A 17,448-nucleotide genomic window follows, 5' to 3' on the forward strand; every position below is an offset into this window, starting at 1 on the left:
TGTTTCTTTCTTCCATTTCGGGAAAGGCTTCCTTGCTGGGTGTGGAAATCTCCTGTGCCTTTCCTCGCCTCTTCTGTCAGCTTTAAAATCCTCTTTCAGTTGCCACCCTCACAAACGTCTCAGGAACGTCTTTACGGTGCCTTCGTTAGTGAAATGACCCTCAATGAAGCTGGAACCAAATCTCTCATCGCCCATTTTTAGCAAGTCCACACCCCAGGGTGGTTGGGGTCCAATCCAGCCCCGGCCAGGCCCAGGCCCCCTGGACTGGGCCACAGGAGGACACAGAGTAGGGTCCCGGCCCCCACGGTAGCGGTGCCGGCAGTTCTGCAAGGGCTTGGGGGGTTTCCAGAGGTAGGAGATGGAGGGGACTGATTTCTCCAGCGCCCCCCAAAACACCCCACCCATGGCACACATCCCGAGAGACGCCCCTACACTCGCTCCCCTCCCCTATGCGCTGTGCCCCGGCCCCGGTCCGGGGCGGATAGGCGGCAGCCCACACGCAGGGCGGGGGCGCAGCTGAAAGGGGTTGTGCTGGAGGGCGGCCCCTGGGGCCAAAGGCGACCGCCCGCGCATGCGCAGGCAGCAGCGGCGCACTGGGTTGGGGGCGGGTAGGTGAGGGAGGCGAGGCCAGGAGAGGAGGGCGGCTGGAGGTCTCCGCCTTGGCGGGTCCAGCCGTGGAGGCTGGAGGCGCATCTGGTGTGTGTCAGTGTGTGAGTGTGTGTGTGTGTGTGTGTGTGTGTGTGAAGACAGCCCCCCACCCCGCCGAGCCCACCACGCCCGGCACCCCAGCCCCGTGGAGACCTCGGGACCCGGCCAGCGAACTCAACCAGCCCGGCCCGGCCCCGAGTGGGTCGGCGCGGGCGCGGGGCCTGGGGCGGGAGGAGGCGCGGGGAAGCGCAGAGACGCTCGGCTTCTTGAGCGGGGCTGGGGCGCCCTCCGCCGTCTACGGCCACACCACCCTGAACGCGCCCGATCTCGTCCGATCTCGGAAGCTAAGCAGGGTCGGGCCTGGTTAGTACTTGGATGGGAGACCGCCTGGGAATACCGGGTGCCGTAGGCCTTTTTTTTTTTTTTTTTTTTTTTTGCCTCGTGTTCTGTCCCCATTCGGAGAGCGCGGCGGCAGTGGGGGGTGGGGGGCAACCCCGCCCTCAGCGCCCGCCACGGTGCCTGGCGCCCCAGCCCGCTCCGTGGGGCCTCCTCTTGCCCCAAGCCGCAGCACCGCCGCCACGCGGCAGCAGGCGTGGCATCTGGACTGTCGGGTCTCAGACCGAGGGTCTGGTCGGTGGGAGCCGACACGCTGGAGGAAACCTTGAGAGTCTGAGAGGGGAGGGAGTTGCAGAAGAAGGCCAGGATGTCATTTTGAGGGAGTTGTGACCAGAACTCGTCCCGTTGATTTTGGCGTTCTATGGGCTCCACGTAGGAATCTTTGGTGGTGGCACCGGATGTTGGGGGATGCACAGTCACACCCAGACGTGCTCGACAGGCCCCCTTTTCCTTTTCTTTTCGGAGTCATTTTAAAAAAAAAAAAAAATGCCTCTTGGCCGGGCGTGCTGGCTCACGCCTGTAATCCTAGCACTCTGGGAGGCCGAGGTGGGCGGACTGCTCGAGGTCAGGAGTTCGAAACCAGCCTGAGCAAGAGGGAGACCCCCATCTCTACTATAAATAGAAAGAAATTAATTGGCCAACTGATATATAGATATATATATATACAAAAAAAAAAAAAATTAGCCGGGCACGGTGGCGCATGCCTGTAGTCCCAGCTACTTGGGAGGCTGAGGCAGCAGGATTGCTTGAGCCCAGGAGATTGAGGTTGCTGTGAGCTAGGCTGACGCCATGGCACTCACTCTAGCCAGGGCAACAAAGCGAGACTCTGTCTCCAAAAAAAAAAAAAAAAATGCCTCTTACCTCCATTATTGCATTCTTTTCTCTCTCTCTTTTCAAGCAGATTATGGGAGTACAAGTATTAAGGTTCCATGTATTGCCCGTGCCCCCCTCCCCCCTGTTGTCTTAGCAGCCTATGGTGGGGGTACCAATGTTAAGGTCAGGTACATTGTCCTCTCCCCGCCTCCCCCCTCTGGTCAGAGCTTCAAGTGCGCCCATCCCCCAGTCGGTGCGCACCCACCCCATTCCTAAAGGGTGTGTATGCCCATCACCTCCCCCCACCCGATGGAGGTGATTCCTCTACGTCCACTTAGGTGTCCATGGGTTCCTACCAATTTGCCGGTGAGCACGCGCACGTGGTGCTCCTGTGTCCACTCTTGGGATACTTGGCTTACTGGAACGGGTTCCAGCTCCGGCCAGGAGAACACGGGAGGTGCCCGCTCACCGCCGTTTCTCATAGCTGAATAGCACTCCGTGGTGTGCACGCGCCACGTTTTATTAATCCACTCGTGGATCGATGGGCACTCGGGTCGCTTCCACATCTTTGCAATGGTGAATTGTGCCGCCACAGACACCCGAGCGCAGGTGTCTTCTGCGTAGGCTGCGGGCCTGGCTCTTCTGAATGCCGCTAGCTCGCGACCCACGGGTGAACCTGGTCAGGGTACTTTCTCTAAGGAGCAGACTCTGATCCGGGCGGGCTACCGGTGTTTCTGTTTGCTTGTTTCTTTCTTCCATTTCGGGAAAGGCTTCCTTGCTGGGTGTGGAAATCTCCTGTGCCTTTCCTCGCCTCTTCTGTCAGCTTTAAAATCCTCTTTCAGTTGCCACCCTCACAAACGTCTCAGGAACGTCTTTACGGTGCCTTCGTTAGTGAAATGACCCTCAATGAAGCTGGAACCAAATCTCTCATCGCCCATTTTTAGCAAGTCCACACCCCAGGGTGGTTGGGGTCCAATCCAGCCCCGGCCAGGCCCAGGCCCCCTGGACTGGGCCACAGGAGGACACAGAGTAGGGTCCCGGCCCCCACGGTAGCGGTGCCGGCAGTTCTGCAAGGGCTTGGGGGGTTTCCAGAGGTAGGAGATGGAGGGGACTGATTTCTCCAGCGCCCCCCAAAACACCCCACCCATGGCACACATCCCGAGAGACGCCCCTACACTCGCTCCCCTCCCCTATGCGCTGTGCCCCGGCCCCGGTCCGGGGCGGATAGGCGGCAGCCCACACGCAGGGCGGGGGCGCAGCTGAAAGGGGTTGTGCTGGAGGGCGGCCCCTGGGGCCAAAGGCGACCGCCCGCGCATGCGCAGGCAGCAGCGGCGCACTGGGTTGGGGGCGGGTAGGTGAGGGAGGCGAGGCCAGGAGAGGAGGGCGGCTGGAGGTCTCCGCCTTGGCGGGTCCAGCCGTGGAGGCTGGAGGCGCATCTGGTGTGTGTCAGTGTGTGAGTGTGTGTGTGTGTGTGTGTGTGTGTGTGTGAAGACAGCCCCCCACCCCGCCGAGCCCACCACGCCCGGCACCCCAGCCCCGTGGAGACCTCGGGACCCGGCCAGCGAACTCAACCAGCCCGGCCCGGCCCCGAGTGGGTCGGCGCGGGCGCGGGGCCTGGGGCGGGAGGAGGCGCGGGGAAGCGCAGAGACGCTCGGCTTCTTGAGCGGGGCTGGGGCGCCCTCCGCCGTCTACGGCCACACCACCCTGAACGCGCCCGATCTCGTCCGATCTCGGAAGCTAAGCAGGGTCGGGCCTGGTTAGTACTTGGATGGGAGACCGCCTGGGAATACCGGGTGCCGTAGGCCTTTTTTTTTTTTTTTTTTTTTTTTGCCTCGTGTTCTGTCCCCATTCGGAGAGCGCGGCGGCAGTGGGGGGTGGGGGGCAACCCCGCCCTCAGCGCCCGCCACGGTGCCTGGCGCCCCAGCCCGCTCCGTGGGGCCTCCTCTTGCCCCAAGCCGCAGCACCGCCGCCACGCGGCAGCAGGCGTGGCATCTGGACTGTCGGGTCTCAGACCGAGGGTCTGGTCGGTGGGAGCCGACACGCTGGAGGAAACCTTGAGAGTCTGAGAGGGGAGGGAGTTGCAGAAGAAGGCCAGGATGTCATTTTGAGGGAGTTGTGACCAGAACTCGTCCCGTTGATTTTGGCGTTCTATGGGCTCCACGTAGGAATCTTTGGTGGTGGCACCGGATGTTGGGGGATGCACAGTCACACCCAGACGTGCTCGACAGGCCCCCTTTTCCTTTTCTTTTCGGAGTCATTTTTAAAAAAAAAAAAAAATGCCTCTTGGCCGGGCGTGCTGGCTCACGCCTGTAATCCTAGCACTCTGGGAGGCCGAGGTGGGCGGACTGCTCGAGGTCAGGAGTTCGAAACCAGCCTGAGCAAGAGGGAGACCCCCCATCTCTACTATAAATAGAAAGAAATTAATTGGCCAACTGATATATAGATATATATATATATACAAAAAAAAAAATTAGCCGGGCACGGTGGCGCATGCCTGTAGTCCCAGCTACTTGGGAGGCTGAGGCAGCAGGATTGCTTGAGCCCAGGAGATTGAGGTTGCTGTGAGCTAGGCTGACGCCATGGCACTCACTCTAGCCAGGGCAACAAAGCGAGACTCTGTCTCCAAAAAAAAAAAAAAAAATGCCTCTTACCTCCATTATTGCATTCTTTTCTCTCTCTCTTTTCAAGCAGATTATGGGAGTACAAGTATTAAGGTTCCATGTATTGCCCGTGCCCCCCTCCCCCCTGTTGTCTTAGCAGCCTATGGTGGGGGTACCAATGTTAAGGTCAGGTACATTGTCCTCTCCCCGCCTCCCCCCTCTGGTCAGAGCTTCAAGTGCGCCCATCCCCCAGTCGGTGCGCACCCACCCCATTCCTAAAGGGTGTGTATGCCCATCACCTCCCCCCACCCGATGGAGGTGATTCCTCTACGTCCACTTAGGTGTCCATGGGTTCCTACCAATTTGCCGGTGAGCACGCGCACGTGGTGCTCCTGTGTCCACTCTTGGGATACTTGGCTTACTGGAACGGGTTCCAGCTCCGGCCAGGAGAACACGGGAGGTGCCCGCTCACCGCCGTTTCTCATAGCTGAATAGCACTCCGTGGTGTGCACGCGCCACGTTTTATTAATCCACTCGTGGATCGATGGGCACTCGGGTCGCTTCCACATCTTTGCAATGGTGAATTGTGCCGCCACAGACACCCGAGCGCAGGTGTCTTCTGCGTAGGCTGCGGGCCTGGCTCTTCTGAATGCCGCTAGCTCGCGACCCACGGGTGAACCTGGTCAGGGTACTTTCTCTAAGGAGCAGACTCTGATCCGGGCGGGCTACCGGTGTTTCTGTTTGCTTGTTTCTTTCTTCCATTTCGGGAAAGGCTTCCTTGCTGGGTGTGGAAATCTCCTGTGCCTTTCCTCGCCTCTTCTGTCAGCTTTAAAATCCTCTTTCAGTTGCCACCCTCACAAACGTCTCAGGAACGTCTTTACGGTGCCTTCGTTAGTGAAATGACCCTCAATGAAGCTGGAACCAAATCTCTCATCGCCCATTTTTAGCAAGTCCACACCCCAGGGTGGTTGGGGTCCAATCCAGCCCCGGCCAGGCCCAGGCCCCCTGGACTGGGCCACAGGAGGACACAGAGTAGGGTCCCGGCCCCCACGGTAGCGGTGCCGGCAGTTCTGCAAGGGCTTGGGGGGTTTCCAGAGGTAGGAGATGGAGGGGACTGATTTCTCCAGCGCCCCCCAAAACACCCCACCCATGGCACACATCCCGAGAGACGCCCCTACACTCGCTCCCCTCCCCTATGCGCTGTGCCCCGGCCCCGGTCCGGGGCGGATAGGCGGCAGCCCACACGCAGGGCGGGGGCGCAGCTGAAAGGGGTTGTGCTGGAGGGCGGCCCCTGGGGCCAAAGGCGACCGCCCGCGCATGCGCAGGCAGCAGCGGCGCACTGGGTTGGGGGCGGGTAGGTGAGGGAGGCGAGGCCAGGAGAGGAGGGCGGCTGGAGGTCTCCGCCTTGGCGGGTCCAGCCGTGGAGGCTGGAGGCGCATCTGGTGTGTGTCAGTGTGTGAGTGTGTGTGTGTGTGTGTGTGTGTGTGTGAAGACAGCCCCCCACCCCGCCGAGCCCACCACGCCCGGCACCCCAGCCCCGTGGAGACCTCGGGACCCGGCCAGCGAACTCAACCAGCCCGGCCCGGCCCCGAGTGGGTCGGCGCGGGCGCGGGGCCTGGGGCGGGAGGAGGCGCGGGGAAGCGCAGAGACGCTCGGCTTCTTGAGCGGGGCTGGGGCGCCCTCCGCCGTCTACGGCCACACCACCCTGAACGCGCCCGATCTCGTCCGATCTCGGAAGCTAAGCAGGGTCGGGCCTGGTTAGTACTTGGATGGGAGACCGCCTGGGAATACCGGGTGCCGTAGGCCTTTTTTTTTTTTTTTTTTTTTTTGCCTCGTGTTCTGTCCCCATTCGGAGAGCGCGGCGGCAGTGGGGGGTGGGGGGCAACCCCGCCCTCAGCGCCCGCCACGGTGCCTGGCGCCCCAGCCCGCTCCGTGGGGCCTCCTCTTGCCCCAAGCCGCAGCACCGCCGCCACGCGGCAGCAGGCGTGGCATCTGGACTGTCGGGTCTCAGACCGAGGGTCTGGTCGGTGGGAGCCGACACGCTGGAGGAAACCTTGAGAGTCTGAGAGGGGAGGGAGTTGCAGAAGAAGGCCAGGATGTCATTTTGAGGGAGTTGTGACCAGAACTCGTCCCGTTGATTTTGGCGTTCTATGGGCTCCACGTAGGAATCTTTGGTGGTGGCACCGGATGTTGGGGGATGCACAGTCACACCCAGACGTGCTCGACAGGCCCCCTTTTCCTTTTCTTTTCGGAGTCATTTTAAAAAAAAAAAAAAATGCCTCTTGGCCGGGCGTGCTGGCTCACGCCTGTAATCCTAGCACTCTGGGAGGCCGAGGTGGGCGGACTGCTCGAGGTCAGGAGTTCGAAACCAGCCTGAGCAAGAGGGAGACCCCCATCTCTACTATAAATAGAAAGAAATTAATTGGCCAACTGATATATAGATATATATATATACAAAAAAAAAAAAATTAGCCGGGCACGGTGGCGCATGCCTGTAGTCCCAGCTACTTGGGAGGCTGAGGCAGCAGGATTGCTTGAGCCCAGGAGATTGAGGTTGCTGTGAGCTAGGCTGACGCCATGGCACTCACTCTAGCCAGGGCAACAAAGCGAGACTCTGTCTCCAAAAAAAAAAAAAAAATGCCTCTTACCTCCATTATTGCATTCTTTTCTCTCTCTCTTTTCAAGCAGATTATGGGAGTACAAGTATTAAGGTTCCATGTATTGCCCGTGCCCCCCTCCCCCCTGTTGTCTTAGCAGCCTATGGTGGGGGTACCAATGTTAAGGTCAGGTACATTGTCCTCTCCCCGCCTCCCCCCTCTGGTCAGAGCTTCAAGTGCGCCCATCCCCCAGTCGGTGCGCACCCACCCCATTCCTAAAGGGTGTGTATGCCCATCACCTCCCCCCACCCGATGGAGGTGATTCCTCTACGTCCACTTAGGTGTCCATGGGTTCCTACCAATTTGCCGGTGAGCACGCGCACGTGGTGCTCCTGTGTCCACTCTTGGGATACTTGGCTTACTGGAACGGGTTCCAGCTCCGGCCAGGAGAACACGGGAGGTGCCCGCTCACCGCCGTTTCTCATAGCTGAATAGCACTCCGTGGTGTGCACGCGCCACGTTTTATTAATCCACTCGTGGATCGATGGGCACTCGGGTCGCTTCCACATCTTTGCAATGGTGAATTGTGCCGCCACAGACACCCGAGCGCAGGTGTCTTCTGCGTAGGCTGCGGGCCTGGCTCTTCTGAATGCCGCTAGCTCGCGACCCACGGGTGAACCTGGTCAGGGTACTTTCTCTAAGGAGCAGACTCTGATCCGGGCGGGCTACCGGTGTTTCTGTTTGCTTGTTTCTTTCTTCCATTTCGGGAAAGGCTTCCTTGCTGGGTGTGGAAATCTCCTGTGCCTTTCCTCGCCTCTTCTGTCAGCTTTAAAATCCTCTTTCAGTTGCCACCCTCACAAACGTCTCAGGAACGTCTTTACGGTGCCTTCGTTAGTGAAATGACCCTCAATGAAGCTGGAACCAAATCTCTCATCGCCCATTTTTAGCAAGTCCACACCCCAGGGTGGTTGGGGTCCAATCCAGCCCCGGCCAGGCCCAGGCCCCCTGGACTGGGCCACAGGAGGACACAGAGTAGGGTCCCGGCCCCCACGGTAGCGGTGCCGGCAGTTCTGCAAGGGCTTGGGGGGTTTCCAGAGGTAGGAGATGGAGGGGACTGATTTCTCCAGCGCCCCCCAAAACACCCCACCCATGGCACACATCCCGAGAGACGCCCCTACACTCGCTCCCCTCCCCTATGCGCTGTGCCCCGGCCCCGGTCCGGGGCGGATAGGCGGCAGCCCACACGCAGGGCGGGGGCGCAGCTGAAAGGGGTTGTGCTGGAGGGCGGCCCCTGGGGCCAAAGGCGACCGCCCGCGCATGCGCAGGCAGCAGCGGCGCACTGGGTTGGGGGCGGGTAGGTGAGGGAGGCGAGGCCAGGAGAGGAGGGCGGCTGGAGGTCTCCGCCTTGGCGGGTCCAGCCGTGGAGGCTGGAGGCGCATCTGGTGTGTGTCAGTGTGTGAGTGTGTGTGTGTGTGTGTGTGTGTGTGTGTGAAGACAGCCCCCCACCCCGCCGAGCCCACCACGCCCGGCACCCCAGCCCCGTGGAGACCTCGGGACCCGGCCAGCGAACTCAACCAGCCCGGCCCGGCCCCGAGTGGGTCGGCGCGGGCGCGGGGCCTGGGGCGGGAGGAGGCGCGGGGAAGCGCAGAGACGCTCGGCTTCTTGAGCGGGGCTGGGGCGCCCTCCGCCGTCTACGGCCACACCACCCTGAACGCGCCCGATCTCGTCCGATCTCGGAAGCTAAGCAGGGTCGGGCCTGGTTAGTACTTGGATGGGAGACCGCCTGGGAATACCGGGTGCCGTAGGCCTTTTTTTTTTTTTTTTTTTTTTTGCCTCGTGTTCTGTCCCCATTCGGAGAGCGCGGCGGCAGTGGGGGGTGGGGGGCAACCCCGCCCTCAGCGCCCGCCACGGTGCCTGGCGCCCCAGCCCGCTCCGTGGGGCCTCCTCTTGCCCCAAGCCGCAGCACCGCCGCCACGCGGCAGCAGGCGTGGCATCTGGACTGTCGGGTCTCAGACCGAGGGTCTGGTCGGTGGGAGCCGACACGCTGGAGGAAACCTTGAGAGTCTGAGAGGGGAGGGAGTTGCAGAAGAAGGCCAGGATGTCATTTTGAGGGAGTTGTGACCAGAACTCGTCCCGTTGATTTTGGCGTTCTATGGGCTCCACGTAGGAATCTTTGGTGGTGGCACCGGATGTTGGGGGATGCACAGTCACACCCAGACGTGCTCGACAGGCCCCCTTTTCCTTTTGTTTTCGGAGTCATTTTTAAAAAAAAAAAAAAATGCCTCTTGGCCGGGCGTGCTGGCTCACGCCTGTAATCCTAGCACTCTGGGAGGCCGAGGTGGGCGGACTGCTCGAGGTCAGGAGTTCGAAACCAGCCTGAGCAAGAGGGAGACCCCCCATCTCTACTATAAATAGAAAGAAATTAATTGGCCAACTGATATATAGATATATATATATATACAAAAAAAAAAATTAGCCGGGCACGGTGGCGCATGCCTGTAGTCCCAGCTACTTGGGAGGCTGAGGCAGCAGGATTGCTTGAGCCCAGGAGATTGAGGTTGCTGTGAGCTAGGCTGACGCCATGGCACTCACTCTAGCCAGGGCAACAAAGCGAGACTCTGTCTCCAAAAAAAAAAAAAAAAATGCCTCTTACCTCCATTATTGCATTCTTTTCTCTCTCTCTTTTCAAGCAGATTATGGGAGTACAAGTATTAAGGTTCCATGTATTGCCCGTGCCCCCCTCCCCCCTGTTGTCTTAGCAGCCTATGGTGGGGGTACCAATGTTAAGGTCAGGTACATTGTCCTCTCCCCGCCTCCCCCCTCTGGTCAGAGCTTCAAGTGCGCCCATCCCCCAGTCGGTGCGCACCCACCCCATTCCTAAAGGGTGTGTATGCCCATCACCTCCCCCCACCCGATGGAGGTGATTCCTCTACGTCCACTTAGGTGTCCATGGGTTCCTACCAATTTGCCGGTGAGCACGCGCACGTGGTGCTCCTGTGTCCACTCTTGGGATACTTGGCTTACTGGAACGGGTTCCAGCTCCGGCCAGGAGAACACGGGAGGTGCCCGCTCACCGCCGTTTCTCATAGCTGAATAGCACTCCGTGGTGTGCACGCGCCACGTTTTATTAATCCACTCGTGGATCGATGGGCACTCGGGTCGCTTCCACATCTTTGCAATGGTGAATTGTGCCGCCACAGACACCCGAGCGCAGGTGTCTTCTGCGTAGGCTGCGGGCCTGGCTCTTCTGAATGCCGCTAGCTCGCGACCCACGGGTGAACCTGGTCAGGGTACTTTCTCTAAGGAGCAGACTCTGATCCGGGCGGGCTACCGGTGTTTCTGTTTGCTTGTTTCTTTCTTCCATTTCGGGAAAGGCTTCCTTGCTGGGTGTGGAAATCTCCTGTGCCTTTCCTCGCCTCTTCTGTCAGCTTTAAAATCCTCTTTCAGTTGCCACCCTCACAAACGTCTCAGGAACGTCTTTACGGTGCCTTCGTTAGTGAAATGACCCTCAATGAAGCTGGAACCAAATCTCTAATCGCCCATTTTTAGCAAGTCCACACCCCAGGGTGGTTGGGGTCCAATCCAGCCCCGGCCAGGCCCAGGCCCCCTGGACTGGGCCACAGGAGGACACAGAGTAGGGTCCCGGCCCCCACGGTAGCGGTGCCGGCAGTTCTGCAAGGGCTTGGGGGGTTTCCAGAGGTAGGAGATGGAGGGGACTGATTTCTCCAGCGCCCCCCAAAACACCCCACCCATGGCACACATCCCGAGAGACGCCCCTACACTCGCTCCCCTCCCCTATGCGCTGTGCCCCGGCCCCGGTCCGGGGCGGATAGGCGGCAGCCCACACGCAGGGCGGGGGCGCAGCTGAAAGGGGTTGTGCTGGAGGGCGGCCCCTGGGGCCAAAGGCGACCGCCCGCGCATGCGCAGGCAGCAGCGGCGCACTGGGTTGGGGGCGGGTAGGTGAGGGAGGCGAGGCCAGGAGAGGAGGGCGGCTGGAGGTCTCCGCCTTGGCGGGTCCAGCCGTGGAGGCTGGAGGCGCATCTGGTGTGTGTCAGTGTGTGAGTGTGTGTGTGTGTGTGTGTGTGTGTGTGTGTGAAGACAGCCCCCCACCCCGCCGAGCCCACCACGCCCGGCACCCCAGCCCCGTGGAGACCTCGGGACCCGGCCAGCGAACTCAACCAGCCCGGCCCGGCCCCGAGTGGGTCGGCGCGGGCGCGGGGCCTGGGGCGGGAGGAGGCGCGGGGAAGCGCAGAGACGCTCGGCTTCTTGAGCGGGGCTGGGGCGCCCTCCGCCGTCTACGGCCACACCACCCTGAACGCGCCCGATCTCGTCCGATCTCGGAAGCTAAGCAGGGTCGGGCCTGGTTAGTACTTGGATGGGAGACCGCCTGGGAATACCGGGTGCCGTAGGCCTGTCCCCATTCGGAGAGCGCGGCGGCAGTGGGGGGTGGGGGGCAACCCCGCCCTCAGCGCCCGCCACGGTGCCTGGCGCCCCAGCCCGCTCCGTGGGGCCTCCTCTTGCCCCAAGCCGCAGCACCGCCGCCACGCCGCAGCAGGCGTGGCATCTGGACTGTCGGGTCTCAGACCGAGGGTCTGGTCGGTGGGAGCCGACACGCTGGAGGAAACCTTGAGAGTCTGAGAGGGGAGGGAGTTGCAGAAGAAGGCCAGGATGTCATTTTGAGGGAGTTGTGACCAGAACTCGTCCCGTTGATTTTGGCGTTCTATGGGCTCCACGTAGGAATCTTTGGTGGTGGCACCGGATGTTGGGGGATGCACAGTCACACCCAGACGTGCTCGACAGGCCCCCTTTTCCTTTTCTTTTCGGAGTCATTTTTAAAAAAAAAAAAAAATGCCTCTTGGCCGGGCGTGCTGGCTCACGCCTGTAATCCTAGCACTCTGGGAGGCCGAGGTGGGCGGACTGCTCGAGGTCAGGAGTTCGAAACCAGCCTGAGCAAGAGGGAGACCCCCCATCTCTACTATAAATAGAAAGAAATTAATTGGCCAACTGATATATAGATATATATATATATACAAAAAAAAAAATTAGCCGGGCACGGTGGCGCATGCCTGTAGTCCCAGCTACTTGGGAGGCTGAGGCAGCAGGATTGCTTGAGCCCAGGAGATTGAGGTTGCTGTGAGCTAGGCTGACGCCATGGCACTCACTCTAGCCAGGGCAACAAAGCGAGACTCTGTCTCCAAAAAAAAAAAAAAAAATGCCTCTTACCTCCATTATTGCATTCTTTTCTCTCTCTCTTTTCAAGCAGATTATGGGAGTACAAGTATTAAGGTTCCATGTATTGCCCGTGCCCCCCTCCCCCCTGTTGTCTTAGCAGCCTATGGTGGGGGTACCAATGTTAAGGTCAGGTACATTGTCCTCTCCCCGCCTCCCCCCTCTGGTCAGAGCTTCAAGTGCGCCCATCCCCCAGTCGGTGCGCACCCACCCCATTCCTAAAGGGTGTGTATGCCCATCACCTCCCCCCACCCGATGGAGGTGATTCCTCTACGTCCACTTAGGTGTCCATGGGTTCCTACCAATTTGCCGGTGAGCACGCGCACGTGGTGCTCCTGTGTCCACTCTTGGGATACTTGGCTTACTGGAACGGGTTCCAGCTCCGGCCAGGAGAACACGGGAGGTGCCCGCTCACCGCCGTTTCTCATAGCTGAATAGCACTCCGTGGTGTGCACGCGCCACGTTTTATTAATCCACTCGTGGATCGATGGGCACTCGGGTCGCTTCCACATCTTTGCAATGGTGAATTGTGCCGCCACAGACACCCGAGCGCAGGTGTCTTCTGCGTAGGCTGCGGGCCTGGCTCTTCTGAATGCCGCTAGCTCGCGACCCACGGGTGAACCTGGTCAGGGTACTTTCTCTAAGGAGCAGACTCTGATCCGGGCGGGCTACCGGTGTTTCTGTTTGCTTGTTTCTTTCTTCCATTTCGGGAAAGGCTTCCTTGCTGGGTGTGGAAATCTCCTGTGCCTTTCCTCGCCTCTTCTGTCAGCTTTAAAATCCTCTTTCAGTTGCCACCCTCACAAACGTCTCAGGAACGTCTTTACGGTGCCTTCGTTAGTGAAATGACCCTCAATGAAGCTGGAACCAAATCTCTCATCGCCCATTTTTAGCAAGTCCACACCCCAGGGTGGTTGGGGTCCAATCCAGCCCCGGCCAGGCCCAGGCCCCCTGGACTGGGCCACAGGAGGACACAGAGTAGGGTCCCGGCCCCCACGGTAGCGGTGCCGGCAGTTCTGCAAGGGCTTGGGGGGTTTCCAGAGGTAGGAGATGGAGGGGACTGATTTCTCCAGCGCCCCCCAAAACACCCCACCCATGGCACACATCCCGAGAGACGCCCCTACACTCGCTCCCCTCCCCTATGCGCTGTGCCCCGGCCCCGGTCCGGGGCGGATAGGCGGCAGCCCACACGCAGGGCGGGGGCGCAGCTGAAAGGGGTTGTGCTGGAGGGCGGCCCCTGGGGCCAAAGGCGACCGCCCGCGCATGCGCAGGCAGCAGCGGCGCACTGGGTTGGGGGCGGGTAGGTGAGGGAGGCGAGGCCAGGAGAGGAGGGCGGCTGGAGGTCTCCGCCTTGGCGGGTCCAGCCGTGGAGGCTGGAGGCGCATCTGGTGTGTGTCAGTGTGTGAGTGTGTGTGTGTGTGTGTGTGTGTGTGTGAAGACAGCCCCCCACCCCGCCGAGCCCACCACGCCCGGCACCCCAGCCCCGTGGAGACCTCGGGACCCGGCCAGCGAACTCAACCAGCCCGGCCCGGCCCCGAGTGGGTCGGCGCGGGCGCGGGGCCTGGGGCGGGAGGAGGCGCGGGGAAGCGCAGAGACGCTCGGCTTCTTGAGCGGGGCTGGGGCGCCCTCCGCCGTCTACGGCCACACCACCCTGAACGCGCCCGATCTCGTCCGATCTCGGAAGCTAAGCAGGGTCGGGCCTGGTTAGTACTTGGATGGGAGACCGCCTGGGAATACCGGGTGCCGTAGGCCTTTTTTTTTTTTTTTTTTTTTTTGCCTCGTGTTCTGTCCCCATTCGGAGAGCGCGGCGGCAGTGGGGGGTGGGGGGCAACCCCGCCCTCAGCGCCCGCCACGGTGCCTGGCGCCCCAGCCCGCTCCGTGGGGCCTCCTCTTGCCCCAAGCCGCAGCACCGCCGCCACGCGGCAGCAGGCGTGGCATCTGGACTGTCGGGTCTCAGACCGAGGGTCTGGTCGGTGGGAGCCGACACGCTGGAGGAAACCTTGAGAGTCTGAGAGGGGAGGGAGTTGCAGAAGAAGGCCAGGATGTCATTTTGAGGGAGTTGTGACCAGAACTCGTCCCGTTGATTTTGGCGTTCTATGGGCTCCACGTAGGAATCTTTGGTGGTGGCACCGGATGTTGGGGGATGCACAGTCACACCCAGACGTGCTCGACAGGCCCCCTTTTCCTTTTCTTTTCGGAGTCATTTTAAAAAAAAAAAAAAATGCCTCTTGGCCGGGCGTGCTGGCTCACGCCTGTAATCCTAGCACTCTGGGAGGCCGAGGTGGGCGGACTGCTCGAGGTCAGGAGTTCGAAACCAGCCTGAGCAAGAGGGAGACCCCCATCTCTACTATAAATAGAAAGAAATTAATTGGCCAACTGATATATAGATATATATATATACAAAAAAAAAAAAATTAGCCGGGCACGGTGGCGCATGCCTGTAGTCCCAGCTACTTGGGAGGCTGAGGCAGCAGGATTGCTTGAGCCCAGGAGATTGAGGTTGCTGTGAGCTAGGCTGACGCCATGGCACTCACTCTAGCCAGGGCAACAAAGCGAGACTCTGTCTCCAAAAAAAAAAAAAAAATGCCTCTTACCTCCATTATTGCATTCTTTTCTCTCTCTCTTTTCAAGCAGATTATGGGAGTACAAGTATTAAGGTTCCATGTATTGCCCGTGCCCCCCTCCCCCCTGTTGTCTTAGCAGCCTATGGTGGGGGTACCAATGTTAAGGTCAGGTACATTGTCCTCTCCCCGCCTCCCCCCTCTGGTCAGAGCTTCAAGTGCGCCCATCCCCCAGTCGGTGCGCACCCACCCCATTCCTAAAGGGTGTGTATGCCCATCACCTCCCCCCACCCGATGGAGGTGATTCCTCTACGTCCACTTAGGTGTCCATGGGTTCCTACCAATTTGCCGGTGAGCACGCGCACGTGGTGCTCCTGTGTCCACTCTTGGGATACTTGGCTTACTGGAACGGGTTCCAGCTCCGGCCAGGAGAACACGGGAGGTGCCCGCTCACCGCCGTTTCTCATAGCTGAATAGCACTCCGTGGTGTGCACGCGCCACGTTTTATTAATCCACTCGTGGATCGATGGGCACTCGGGTCGCTTCCACATCTTTGCAATGGTGAATTGTGCCGCCACAGACACCCGAGCGCAGGTGTCTTCTGCGTAGGCTGCGGGCCTGGCTCTTCTGAATGCCGCTAGCTCGCGACCCACGGGTGAACCTGGTCAGGGTACTTTCTCTAAGGAGCAGACTCTGATCCGGGCGGGCTACCGGTGTTTCTGTTTGCTTGTTTCTTTCTTCCATTTCGGGAAAGGCTTCCTTGCTGGGTGTGGAAATCTCCTGTGCCTTTCCTCGCCTCTTCTGTCAGCTTTAAAATCCTCTTTCAGTTGCCACCCTCACAAACGTCTCAGGAACGTCTTTACGGTGCCTTCGTTAGTGAAATGACCCTCAATGAAGCTGGAACCAAATCTCTCATCGCCCATTTTTAGCAAGTCCACACCCCAGGGTGGTTGGGGTCCAATCCAGCCCCGGCCAGGCCCAGGCCCCCTGGACTGGGCCACAGGAGGACACAGAGTAGGGTCCCGGCCCCCACGGTAGCGGTGCCGGCAGTTCTGCAAGGGCTTGGGGGGTTTCCAGAGGTAGGAGATGGAGGGGACTGATTTCTCCAGCGCCCCCCAAAACACCCCACCCATGGCACACATCCCGAGAGACGCCCCTACACTCGCTCCCCTCCCCTATGCGCTGTGCCCCGGCCCCGGTCCGGGGCGGATAGGCGGCAGCCCACACGCAGGGCGGGGGCGCAGCTGAAAGGGGTTGTGCTGGAGGGCGGCCCCTGGGGCCAAAGGCGACCGCCCGCGCATGCGCAGGCAGCAGCGGCGCACTGGGTTGGGGGCGGGTAGGTGAGGGAGGCGAGGCCAGGAGAGGAGGGCGGCTGGAGGTCTCCGCCTTGGCGGGTCCAGCCGTGGAGGCTGGAGGCGCATCTGGTGTGTGTCAGTGTGTGAGTGTGTGTGTGTGTGTGTGTGTGTGTGTGAAGACAGCCCCCCACCCCGCCGAGCCCACCACGCCCGGCACCCCAGCCCCGTGGAGACCTCGGGACCCGGCCAGCGAACTCAACCAGCCCGGCCCGGCCCCGAGTGGGTCGGCGCGGGCGCGGGGCCTGGGGCGGGAGGAGGCGCGGGGAAGCGCAGAGACGCTCGGCTTCTTGAGCGGGGCTGGGGCGCCCTCCGCCGTCTACGGCCACACCACCCTGAACGCGCCCGATCTCGTCCGATCTCGGAAGCTAAGCAGGGTCGGGCCTGGTTAGTACTTGGATGGGAGACCGCCTGGGAATACCGGGTGCCGTAGGCCTTTTTTTTTTTTTTTTTTTTTTTGCCTCGTGTTCTGTCCCCATTCGGAGAGCGCGGCGGCAGTGGGGGGTGGGGGGCAACCCCGCCCTCAGCGCCCGCCACGGTGCCTGGCGCCCCAGCCCGCTCCGTGGGGCCTCCTCTTGCCCCAAGCCGCAGCACCGCCGCCACGCGGCAGCAGGCGTGGCATCTGGACTGTCGGGTCTCAGACCGAGGGTCTGGTCGGTGGGAGCCGACACGCTGGAGGAAACCTTGAGAGTCTGAGAGGGGAGGGAGTTGCAGAAGAAGGCCAGGATGTCATTTTGAGGGAGTTGTGACCAGAACTCGTCCCGTTGATTTTGGCGTTCTATGGGCTCCACGTAGGAATCTTTGGTGGTGGCACCGGATGTTGGGGGATGCACAGTCACACCCAGACGTGCTCGACAGGCCCCCTTTTCCTTTTCTTTTCGGAGTCATTTAAAAAAAAAAAAAAATGCCTCTTGGCCGGGCGTGCTGGCTCACGCCTGTAATCCTAGCACTCTGGGAGGCCGAGGTGGGCGGACTGCTCGAGGTCAGGAGTTCGAAACCAGCCTGAGCAAGAGGGAGACCCCCATCTCTACTATAAATAGAAAGAAATTAATTGGCCAACTGATATATAGATATATATATATACAAAAAAAAAAAAATTAGCCGGGCACGGTGGCGCATGCCTGTAGTCCCAGCTACTTGGGAGGCTGAGGCAGCAGGATTGCTTGAGCCCAGGAGATTGAGGTTGCTGTGAGCTAGGCTGACGCCATGGCACTCACTCTAGCCAGGGCAACAAAGCGAGACTCTGTCTCCAAAA

The 17,448-nt window shown here is 60.3% G+C and overlaps 7 non-coding genes across 7 annotated transcripts; all 7 read left to right on the plus strand.

Moving 5' to 3' along the window:
- The first annotated feature begins 941 nt into the window (after nt 1-941).
- On the plus strand, nt 942-1,060 carry LOC142865130 (5S ribosomal RNA). Its single transcript, XR_012915432.1, has one exon. It is a non-coding gene; the product is annotated as a 5S ribosomal RNA (ribosomal RNA).
- Nucleotides 1,061-3,543: 2,483 nt separating this feature from the next.
- LOC142865141 (5S ribosomal RNA) lies at nt 3,544-3,662 on the plus strand. Its single transcript, XR_012915444.1, has one exon. It is a non-coding gene; the product is annotated as a 5S ribosomal RNA (ribosomal RNA).
- A 2,482-nt stretch (nt 3,663-6,144) lies between these two features.
- On the plus strand, nt 6,145-6,263 carry LOC142865153 (5S ribosomal RNA). Its single transcript, XR_012915456.1, has one exon. It is a non-coding gene; the product is annotated as a 5S ribosomal RNA (ribosomal RNA).
- A 2,480-nt stretch (nt 6,264-8,743) lies between these two features.
- LOC142865164 (5S ribosomal RNA) lies at nt 8,744-8,862 on the plus strand. The gene has a single exon (XR_012915467.1). It is a non-coding gene; the product is annotated as a 5S ribosomal RNA (ribosomal RNA).
- Nucleotides 8,863-11,347: 2,485 nt separating this feature from the next.
- LOC142865175 (5S ribosomal RNA) lies at nt 11,348-11,466 on the plus strand. Its single transcript, XR_012915478.1, has one exon. It is a non-coding gene; the product is annotated as a 5S ribosomal RNA (ribosomal RNA).
- Nucleotides 11,467-13,913: 2,447 nt separating this feature from the next.
- LOC142865186 (5S ribosomal RNA) lies at nt 13,914-14,032 on the plus strand. Its single transcript, XR_012915489.1, has one exon. It is a non-coding gene; the product is annotated as a 5S ribosomal RNA (ribosomal RNA).
- Nucleotides 14,033-16,510: 2,478 nt separating this feature from the next.
- Nucleotides 16,511-16,629, plus strand: LOC142865197 (5S ribosomal RNA). Its single transcript, XR_012915500.1, has one exon. It is a non-coding gene; the product is annotated as a 5S ribosomal RNA (ribosomal RNA).
- The last annotated feature ends 819 nt before the right edge of the window (nt 16,630-17,448 follow it).

This window comes from Microcebus murinus, chromosome 28 (genome assembly GCF_040939455.1).
Source record: "Microcebus murinus isolate Inina chromosome 28, M.murinus_Inina_mat1.0, whole genome shotgun sequence".
NCBI classification, from domain to species: domain Eukaryota; kingdom Metazoa; phylum Chordata; class Mammalia; order Primates; family Cheirogaleidae; genus Microcebus; species Microcebus murinus.